This window comes from Gossypium arboreum, chromosome 12 (assembly GCF_025698485.1).
Source record: "Gossypium arboreum isolate Shixiya-1 chromosome 12, ASM2569848v2, whole genome shotgun sequence".
Lineage (NCBI taxonomy): Eukaryota > Viridiplantae > Streptophyta > Magnoliopsida > Malvales > Malvaceae > Gossypium > Gossypium arboreum.
The window spans coordinates 12,635,856-12,646,360 of record NC_069081.1 but is presented as its reverse complement, the minus strand read 5'-3'; the positions used below and the strand labels follow the sequence as shown (position 1 = coordinate 12,646,360).

General features: G+C 36.3%; 2 non-coding genes across 2 annotated transcripts; both read right to left on the bottom strand.

Annotated features, from left to right (window-relative positions):
* Positions 1 to 684: 684 nt before the first annotated feature.
* LOC128286288 (small nucleolar RNA R71) lies at positions 685 to 791 on the bottom strand. The gene has a single exon (XR_008276831.1). It is a non-coding gene; the product is annotated as a small nucleolar RNA R71 (small nucleolar RNA).
* Positions 792 to 7,493: 6,702 nt separating this feature from the next.
* On the bottom strand, positions 7,494 to 7,600 carry LOC128285991 (small nucleolar RNA R71). Its single transcript, XR_008276538.1, has one exon. It is a non-coding gene; the product is annotated as a small nucleolar RNA R71 (small nucleolar RNA).
* Between the last annotated feature and the right edge of the window lie 2,905 nt (positions 7,601 to 10,505).

Here is a 10,505-nt window from a genome sequence, read left to right as displayed (position 1 = left end):
AGGAACACTCAATTTTTATTACTTTAGCCATTCTATTTTATTTGCAATTTAAATTTTTATTTTCTTTTCTAATTTTTTCTTTTATTCGTTCCTGCCAGGTTTTTATAGTGTATGACTAGAAGAAACCCTTCGGGACCATTACTATTTGATTGTGAGATCAATCACACAATTCACAGAAACCAAAGAGAAATAAGGCGAAGCTTAAGATACACAGAGGAAGAGCAAGAGGACAATATTTCAACCACAACCGAGGAGATGGCTAAAAACCAAGAAAATCCGCTACCTCCTGCAATTGCTGCTAATCAGAATCCTGCTCCACGTATTATGTATGATTATGCTAAACCTTCTTTAACAGGAACTGAATCAAGCATAGTTAGGCCTGCTGTTGCTGCCAATAATTTTGAACTGAAACCTAACACCATTCAAATGATCCAATAGTTTGTTCAGTTTGATGGTTTGCAGGACGAGGATCCCAACTCTTACTTGGCAATTTTTTTAGAATTTTGCGACACTTTTAAAATCAATGGCGTTTCTGATGATGCCATCCGCCTTCGGTTGTTTCCCTTTTCGTTGAGGAATAAGGCTAAAGAGTGGTTGAACTCGTTACCACGAGGGTCAATCACTACTTGGGAACAAATAACCGAAAAGTTTTTATTAAAGTATTTTTCGCCAGCTAAAACAGCTAAATTACGTAATGATATCTCCTCTTTTGTGCAGATGGATTTAGAAACACTCTACGATGCATGGGAGAGATACAAGGACCTTTTGTGAAGATGCCCTTATCATGGGTTACCACTCGAGCTACATGTTCAAACGTTTCATGATGGCTTGAATCCTTCGACTCAACAGATGATTGACGCAGCCGCTGGCAGAACTATCAATAATAAGACACCTGAGGATGCTTATGAATTTATAGAAGAGATGTCACTGAATAATTATCAGTGGCAAGTCATGAGGACAAAGCCAACAAAAGCAGTCGACGTTTTTAACGTCGATTCAGTCACCACGCTCTCCAATCAGGTAGAGCTTTTGAATAAAAAAATTGACGGTTTTCTTGATTCTTCACAAGTTTACCCAGTAATGCAGTGTGAAGCAAGTAGAGGTGGATCAAGCAATTCAGAATACCCACCGTATGGCCACAACATGGAGAACGAGCAGTTAAATTACATGGGTAATAATCCTCGATCTCAAAATAATCCTTATAATAATACTTACAATGCAAGTTGGAGGAACCACCCAAATTTCTCATGGGGAGGCCAAGGGAATCAGAGACCACCACTTCCAGGCTTCCAACAACCACCCTACCAACAAGAGAAAAGGCCGAACCTTGAGGAAATGCTAACAAAACTCATCTCGGTGTCAAAAACTCATTTTTAGAATATCGAGACTGTCACACCTATATAACCCGTATCCGTCGCCGGAGAGGGTTATGAAGAGTTACCAATCCAAAACACTACATTTGTACATTCACATTTACATAATTTCATTAGCAATTATATGCATAGTCAAACGCAATCAAAGATCGAAATTCAGACTTATATCGACATTCAAAAGTTGCCATATTCGCATGGCTTATATACAACAACATCTCAAAATATCATTCACTTAAGTCTATTCTATACATGCCATACTAGCTCCAAAACATAGTAGTACCAAAATGATAGATAATGTGACGAGTTGCTGACAATCCCTCCCCGAGCAGGTGACTGAAGTCAACAATCTATAAAACAGAGAAAAGTAACAAACAGAGTAAGCTTTCATAAGCTTAGTAAGTTTTAAGCAATGCAAACAAATAAACTCAATTATACATCAATTATTCAATTTCTCAATAGGCCATTTTCTAAATATATTACCATTTGGCCGAATATACACAAGCACATAATGCACATTTAGCATTCTTATTTCACTTAATCTGAATTCATATATCATAAATAAATAAAATACTTTCTCATACTTTCACACATTGACCGAATGTATCATGATCATAGATATAGATATAACATTTATTCACATATGTATCACATTATACACTTATGATTCAATTCAAATCATACTCACATATAAGTACATAATACGTACCTGGCCAACTTAACATATTGAATGTATTCATTTGTCATTCTAACACGAGGTATCTTAGTCTTAGACTTTTATCAAATCACCGACATTCAGCCTGCTAGGTTTTAAACCCGAATTCATTCACCGGCATTTCTCCTGCTAGGCTCGAAGCTTGATATCATTTCACCGACATTATAGCTTGCTAGGCTCGAAGGCCCGAATAGTATCTCACCGGTATTATAGCCTGCTAGGCTCAAAGGCCCGAATAGTATCTCACTGGCATTATAGCCTGCTAGGCTCAAAGGCCCGAATAGTATCTCACCGGCATCATAGCCTGCTAGGCTCAAAGGCCCGAATAGTACTGTACGATATTCAAATCAACAAGTTTCATATAACACAATCACACCAAATTAGGTACAAGCATCATTCGAATATATCATCCTACAAGCATCATTCGAATATATCATCTTACATTTTATTCACTTTTATTGCATTCCATCACTCACATTTATCATTTGATAGTTTACACATAACATCTTACTCATATTCATCTAACACTATCATTTGATCATAAAAGCATATCACATTTTACTTCCATTACAATTGCCATTCGGCCATATACATATATGACAAGTAATACTTAATTATCATAATCTGTCATGTCATTATCGAATATTATTTATATTTAACTACTTAAAACTTACCTTGAATATTTTCGAACAGTCTCGGATCGGCTATTCAACTACTTTCTCTTTTCCCCTGTCCAACCTTAGTTCTCTATGCTCTTGAACTAATTCAAACAAAATTTAACTTATTAAAGTCCCATCATGCTAGCTTATGGCCGAATATGACAAGAAATTTAATAGGTCATATAGCTACTTTTAGCTCAAATACAAAATGGTCATACACATTTTTAATCACATTAAGCAATTTAATACAATTAATTTAACATTTCCTCATGTACACCTTTATGACCGAATACATATATCAAATAAGTAACTTACCTTAACACATAACTCACTTAGCCAAAGTACATATAACCCTAATGACCGAACATGTACATTACCAAAATTCCTATGACTTAACCTATAACCTTCATAGCCGAATATTCATTGTATGCTTAGTTCACATACACAAACACAAAACTCATATGGCTTATCATATTTTCATATACATATCTTTACCATATAGCCGAATATATATATATATATAGCTCATCAAATAGGTATTTATTTACGTTTCCCTTTTAACACATATTGATCAACTAGTCCATGCATTAGCCTTTGGCACATTCGGTCATTAAAGCAATAACCTATTTAACATTCAAGCATTTTATACCAAAATTTCTCCTAAGGCCGAATTCATCTACAAACTTTAATACTTATACAAAGTTTATATTTTAAATAATTTATACACACACCATTAACCTAGTATCAATTAACTAAGTACTTTAATAATTTTCTTTAACTATGAAACTCATTCGGCAATGATAAGGACAAATTTAACAAGCTTTAAATTCAACTTATAATTGTGCATATACCATCAAAGCATCCACACCAATTTATTATCTAATCATTCATAGCCGAATACATATATTTCTTTCATTCATTCTTAACAAAATTTTATCAAGCTTAAATCTCCATTCCATCATTTTAAAACACACATTACTCAAATGTTATCTAAATTCACATTCAGCAACTACACATACACACAAGCCGATTTTCCTTATCATCTAAACCACCTATATGAACATTTAACTAGCTCAAACTTCACCTGTCTACCATTACTTATAAAAAGAACATGAAACAACAACCATTTCCTTCAATTCAATTCATGACCGAATGCTCACAACACAAAAATTTTCAAAATTTAAACATGGGTTAACTAAGCAATGCTTTAACCATTCTAATTGCGCAATAATATCAAGAAAATACATGGAAAATACCTTTGAATCATGTAGTAAATGACCGAATGTTGCTTGAGCTTTTTTCCTCTCCTAATTTCGACTATGAAAAGCAAAGATGAACAAGCTTTGTCCTTTTCCTTATTTTTTTATTTTATTTATCTTTATTTTATAATAATAATGCCATTAAATTTTATAATGCTAATTTAAAATGCATATATTGTTTATCATCATCGTTATGGCTGGCCACTACAAATTAAAGTGGGAAATTTGACATGCAAATCCACCTATTTTACACCATAAATTATTTGGCCACTACAAATTAACCTATCACATTTTAAAAAATTTTCACATAAGTCCTATTTAATAATTTCACTTACAAATGAAAAAATCAAAGCATGAAATTTTCACACATGCACTTTCACATATAATAAGCACAAAATATAACATTTAATTATTTTTGTGACTCGGTTTTGTGGTCCCGAAACCACTTTTCGACTAAGGTCAAATTAGGGCTGTCACAGAGACAACACTTAAGAATCAACAAGCATCGATCCAAGGACTCGAAACTCAAATAGGTCAGCTCGCTAAATTGATATCTGAATGACCACAAGGTAGCCTGCCGAGTAACACTAAATCTAACCAAAGGGAGCAAATCAATGTAATTACCATTCAAGATGAGGAAGGGTTAGTTACACCTGAACCAGAATCGAGGCAAGAAACTATGGTAAGTACCGGTAAGGGTGAGGTGGACCACAATGACCAGAAACCGGTAAGTAAAGAATACAAACCTCGTGTGCCATACCCAAACGCGACAAGGAAAGACCGCACAGAAGAACAATTCGGTAAATTCCTTAAATTATTAAAGAAGTTAATATTAACTTACCATTTATTGAAGCTCTTTCGTAGATGCCAAATGCAGTCAAATTCTTAAAAGAGCTTTTAACAAATAAGCGAAAGTTGGATGAGGCATCGCATGTGGAGCTAAATGCCGTTTGCTTAGCCGTACTATAGAATAAGCTGGCCAACAAATTAAAAGATCCAGGGAGTTTTACGATTCCCTGTTTAATTGGTAGCCTAGATGTTAATAATGCTTTGGATGATTTAGGGGCTATATCAATGTCATGCTTTACAAAATGTTTAAGCAACTAGGTCTTGGGAAACCTAAACAAACTAGGATGAGTACTCAATTAGCCGATAAGAAAATCAGATTTTCTAGGGGGATTATTGAAGATGTACTCGATAAAATTGAAAAATTTATATTCCTAATTGATTTCGTTGTTCTAGACATAGAAGAGGATAGTAACGTTCCTTTGATTTTAGGGAGGCCCTTTTTAGCAACCGTGATAAACTTTAATTTATACATATTCCTATCCTATGCTTAGCACATTTTATGAATGATTTTTCCTTAGATTTGGTGAACTCGATGCTTTTAATGCCTTAATTTCATATTTTATACTCAGGTGAGCATAGGAGAGTGAAAGGAACGAGAAACAGGCCAAAAACGGAGAAAATGGGCCAACATACGAAATCAACATAGACTGGACCTCCTCATACGGGTGGGCCACACGACCGTGTCAATTTGGTAGACTCGAAGCACGACTCACACGGGTGGACCACACGTCCGTGGTTATTTAACAGGCTTGACCACGGCCAAGTAATCGCACACGGGCGTGTCACACGGGTGTGTCCCTATCGAACCCAAATTGAGTCCAATTCGAAAAAGGCCAATTTTGAGGGTTCTTAAGCATTCTAAAGCCTATAAATACACCCTAGAGGAGGAGAAAAAGGGGGGGACACAGAGGAGAAAGTAGGGAACTGCTCAAGGAACGTCGATTGATCCATCTCAGAAGCCGAATTCATCATCAAGACTGAAGATCTCCCCTCAATTTCCCTTTAGGAGTTTTGGGTTTTTCTTTATGTTTTGTATTCATTATTCTTCTGAGATGTTTACATTTTTAGTTATGAACTAAAACCCCTAAATACCTAAGGGGAATGAAACCTAAGACAGATTTTGTTATTATTATCTGAATTGTATGATAAATATTTGACCTGTTCTTAATTATGTGTTCTTAATTCTTGTTTTGATATTCTAGGATATTGATTCAAGTTAAGCTCTTATTTAGAGGAGGAATAGACCCTATCTAAGAGTACATTTTTCATAATTAAACGGAGTTGATTGTGCGCCTAGAGATAGGGTGACAAGATTTTACCGAATTAGGGTGAAACCTAATAAGGGGATCCATAGATCGAGTTAATGCAACCCTAGGGAGTTAATTAGAAAGAGATTTCAATTATTCAACCTAGGGTTAGACGTTGTTAGTCTCAAGAGGGATAATAATATAACTTAGGGATTTCTACGGATCAAGTCAAATAAATAAATCGTCCGATTCAGAGTCAAATAACAAGTGAAGTCTAGGTGGATTTTTCCTTAGGTATTGTCTTAATTCAATCATTTTTCCAAAAGTATTCCCCAATTCTATTTTCTGCGAATTCTTAGTTTAGTTAATTAGTTAGTTAAAACAAACCCCATTATTCTTAGGCTAGATAATAAGAAGATAGTCATTACTAGTAATTTTAGTTCCTTTAGGTTCGATAATCTGGTCTTGCTAAAGTTATACTACTGTTCGATAGGTACACTTGCCTTTATCGTGATAATAGTTAGTTTCAAGAATGATTCATTATAAATATTTAAAACCTGTCACGAATATTACTATTGTTTGATAGGTACACTTGCCTTCATCGTGATAATTGTTAGTTTCAAGAACGATTCATTATAAATATTTAAAACCTATCACGAATATCACGTATCATGTTTTTGGAGCCATTGTCGGGGAACTAGGATATTAGGAACACTCGATTTTTATTACTTTAGCCATTTACTTTTACTTTAATTTAAATTTTATTCTAATTTTTATTACTAATTCTTCTTTTTCCCTTTTTTTGGCAGGTTGTTATAGTTTTTGACTAGAAGAAACCCGCAGGACCATTACTTTTTGACAGTGAGATCGATCGTACAGTTCGTAGAAACCAAAGAGAAATAAGGCGAAACTTAAGATACAAAGAGAACGAGCAAGAGGACGATATTCAAACCACAACTGAGGAGATGGCTGAAAACAAAGAAAATTCGTTACCTCCTCTAATTGCTGTTAATCAAAATCCTCCTCCACGCACTATGTATGATTATGCTAAACCTAATTTAATAAGAACTGATTCAAGTATAGTTAGACCTGCTATTGCTGCAAATAATTTTGAATTGAAACCTAACACAATTCAAATGATATAACAATTTGTTCAGTTTGATGGTTTGCAGGATGAGGATCCCAACGCTCACTTGGAAAATTTCCTAGAATTTTACGATACCTTTAAAATTAATGGCATTTCTGATGACGCCATTCGCCTTCAGTTGTTTCCCTTTTCGTTAAGGAATAAGGCTAAATAATGGTTGAACTCGTTACCATGAGGGTTAATCACTACTTGGGAACAAATGACTGAAAATTTTTTATTAAAATATTTTCCACCAACTAAAACAGCCAAATTACGTAATGATATCTCTTGTTTTATGCAGATGGATTTAGAAATACTCTACGATGCATGGGAGAGATACAAGGACCTTTTGAGAAGGTGCCCTCACCATGGGTTATCGCTTTGGCTACAGGTTCAAACGTTCCATAATGGCCTGAATCCTTCGACTCGGCAGATGATTGATGCAGCCGCTGGAGGAACTATCAATAATAAGACACCTGAGGCGGCTTACGAATTTATTGAGGAGATGTCACTGAATAACTATCAATGGCAAGTTATGAGAACAAAGCCGATGAAAGCAGCCGATGTTTTCAACCTCGAGGTGGTTACTATGCTATCTAACCAAGTAGAATTCTTAAATAAAAAGATTGACGGTTTGTGTGGTTCTACTCAGGTACATCGAGTGATGAGGTGTGATTTGAATGGAGGAGGAGCATGCCCAGTATATCAACCCTTCAAACCTAGTATCGAGGAGGAACAAGTCCAATATATGGGTAACAATAACTCTAGATCCCAAAATAACCCATATAGTAACACTTATAATGCAGGTTGGAGGAACCATCCCAATTTCTCGTGGGGCAGTCAAGGAAATCAAAGGCCACAACATCCTCCGGGTCTTCAACAACCACCTTACCAGCAAGAAAAGAAGCCGAACCTTGAGGAGATGCTAAGCAAATTCATCTCGGTGTCAGAAACTCGTTTTCAGAATACTGAGACAGCACTCAAAAATCAACAAACATTAATCCAGGGGCTCGAAACTCAGATTGGATAGCTCGCTAAGTTAATTTCCGAACGACCACAAGGTAGCCTACCAAACAACACTAAATCTAACCCAAGGGAGCAACTCAACGTGATTGCCATTCAAAATGAGGAAGGGTTAGTTGCAAAACCAAGGCCAGAAAAGGTGGTAAGCAAAGGTAAGAATGAGGTCGGCCAAAATGACCCAAAGCCGGTAAGTACAGAATATAAACCTCGTGTGCCATACCCCAATGCGACAAGCAAAGATCGCTCAGACAAACAATTTGGTAAATTCCTTAAACTTTTAAAGAAACTACATATTAACCTACCGTTTATTGAAGCACTTTCGCAGATGTCTAATGCAGTCAAATTTTTAAAAGAGCTTCTAGCAAATAAATGAAAGTTAGATGAAAGATTACATGTCGAGTTGAACACGGTTTGCTCAGCCATACTTCAGAATAAGCTACCAACAAACTAAAAGATCTAGGGAGTTTTACGATTCCTTATTTAATTGGTAGTTTAGATGTTAATAATGCGTTGGCTGATCTAGAGGCTAGTATCAATGTTATGCCTTAAAAATTATTTAAGCAACTAGGTTTAGAGAAACCCAAACAAACTAGGATGAGCATTCAATTAGCAGATAAAACTGTCAGATTTCCTTGGGGTATCATTGAAGATGTACTCGTTAAAATTGACAAATTTATATTCCCAGTTGATTTTGTTGTTTTAGACATAGAAGAGGATAGTAATGTTCCTTTAATTTTGGGAAGGCCCTTTTTAGCAACTGCTAGAACAATTATTGATGTTGGCACAGGTGAACTCACACTTCGTGTAGGAGACGAAACAATCAACCTTTAAGCTCGCAACCCGAACAACACATCAAAAATTGAAGGTGATTGTACAAATTGTTCTACTCAGACTAATCATATAGTGCAACCTATTTTGCAGGAAATAAGTTTGAAGGACACACATGAGCCATGTTCAATCCTCAACAAAGAATCTACCCATGAAGAACGAAGGTTACGAATCGAGGAGTTAGATGAATGACTGACATTTAAACTGAAAAAAACACGATAAACCAAAACTACGCTAGAACGAGCCCAATGCCTCACCAAATCAACTTAAGGTTAGAGGTAAAGTTTCATTAGATGCCGCAGATCCTCACATTGACACTGCCAAATCGAATGAAGAAATTCCTCTTACGATAGTTAGCATTTTCCCATTTGGTACAGTCGAGGTAAGTCATCCCAAATTTGGCAGGTAAATAATACCCGCCTAAAACCTTATTTTGATGGGATTCATAGAAGGAATGAGGAGTATAAACTCCTCGAACCACCATGATCACACATCAGAGAGGTAAGTCGAGCTTAGACTATAAATAAGCGCTTCTCGGGAGGTAACCCAAGCACTAACAATATTACTTTCTTTAAATTTTAGTTTTTAAAATCTAACATACTAACCAAATCATTGAACACAGGCTTTTCAGAACCACACGGCCAGGCACACGGGCGTGCCGTAGGCTGTGCACATATCACGAGATGAAACACGGTCGTGCGATACGGCCATGTGAAAATAGGGAAAAAATTTCTTCCCCAACACGGGATTCGATAAGTAGCCATGACCGTGCGACATGGCCGTGGGCAAAATTGCCAAAACAACACGGGTGTGTAACACGCCCGTGTGTTGAAATCATGGGTGAACATGTCAATTTAACACGGGCGTGCGCCTGCATACACAGGCGTGCGCCTGCATACACGGGCATGGGAGAAGTGAACAGAGATCGACACGGTCGTGCAACATGGCCATGTACACCAATGCGCTTAATTTTGAAAACTACGAAACGCACGGGCTGAGATTAGGGCACACGGGCATGCCCCACGGCCATGTGCCCCAATTTCTCTATAAACACCTATTATTTATTTTATTTTATTTTTATCTCTATATTTTAAAATTATTTTATTTATTTATTTCCTTTTAATACTATTTTATCCTGAGTTTTTACAATTTTCATTCTTCGACTATTTCACTACGAGTAATTATGCTTCAGTATACCTCTTAAAGAGTTCCTGGTTTTATCACAGTCATAAAGAGATCATCACATAGGAACTAAAAACTCCACCTGGAAAGGTTTCCCGCGACTGCCATGTTCTACTCGACCACGACCATAGCTACCACCAGATATAATATTCTTTTGGCACAGGACTTATGGACTAATGAACCTCTACCACTACCGGAGTATCCTCCTCCACTCTCACGCCGATTATTCTCCAAAACTCCAGTTTGA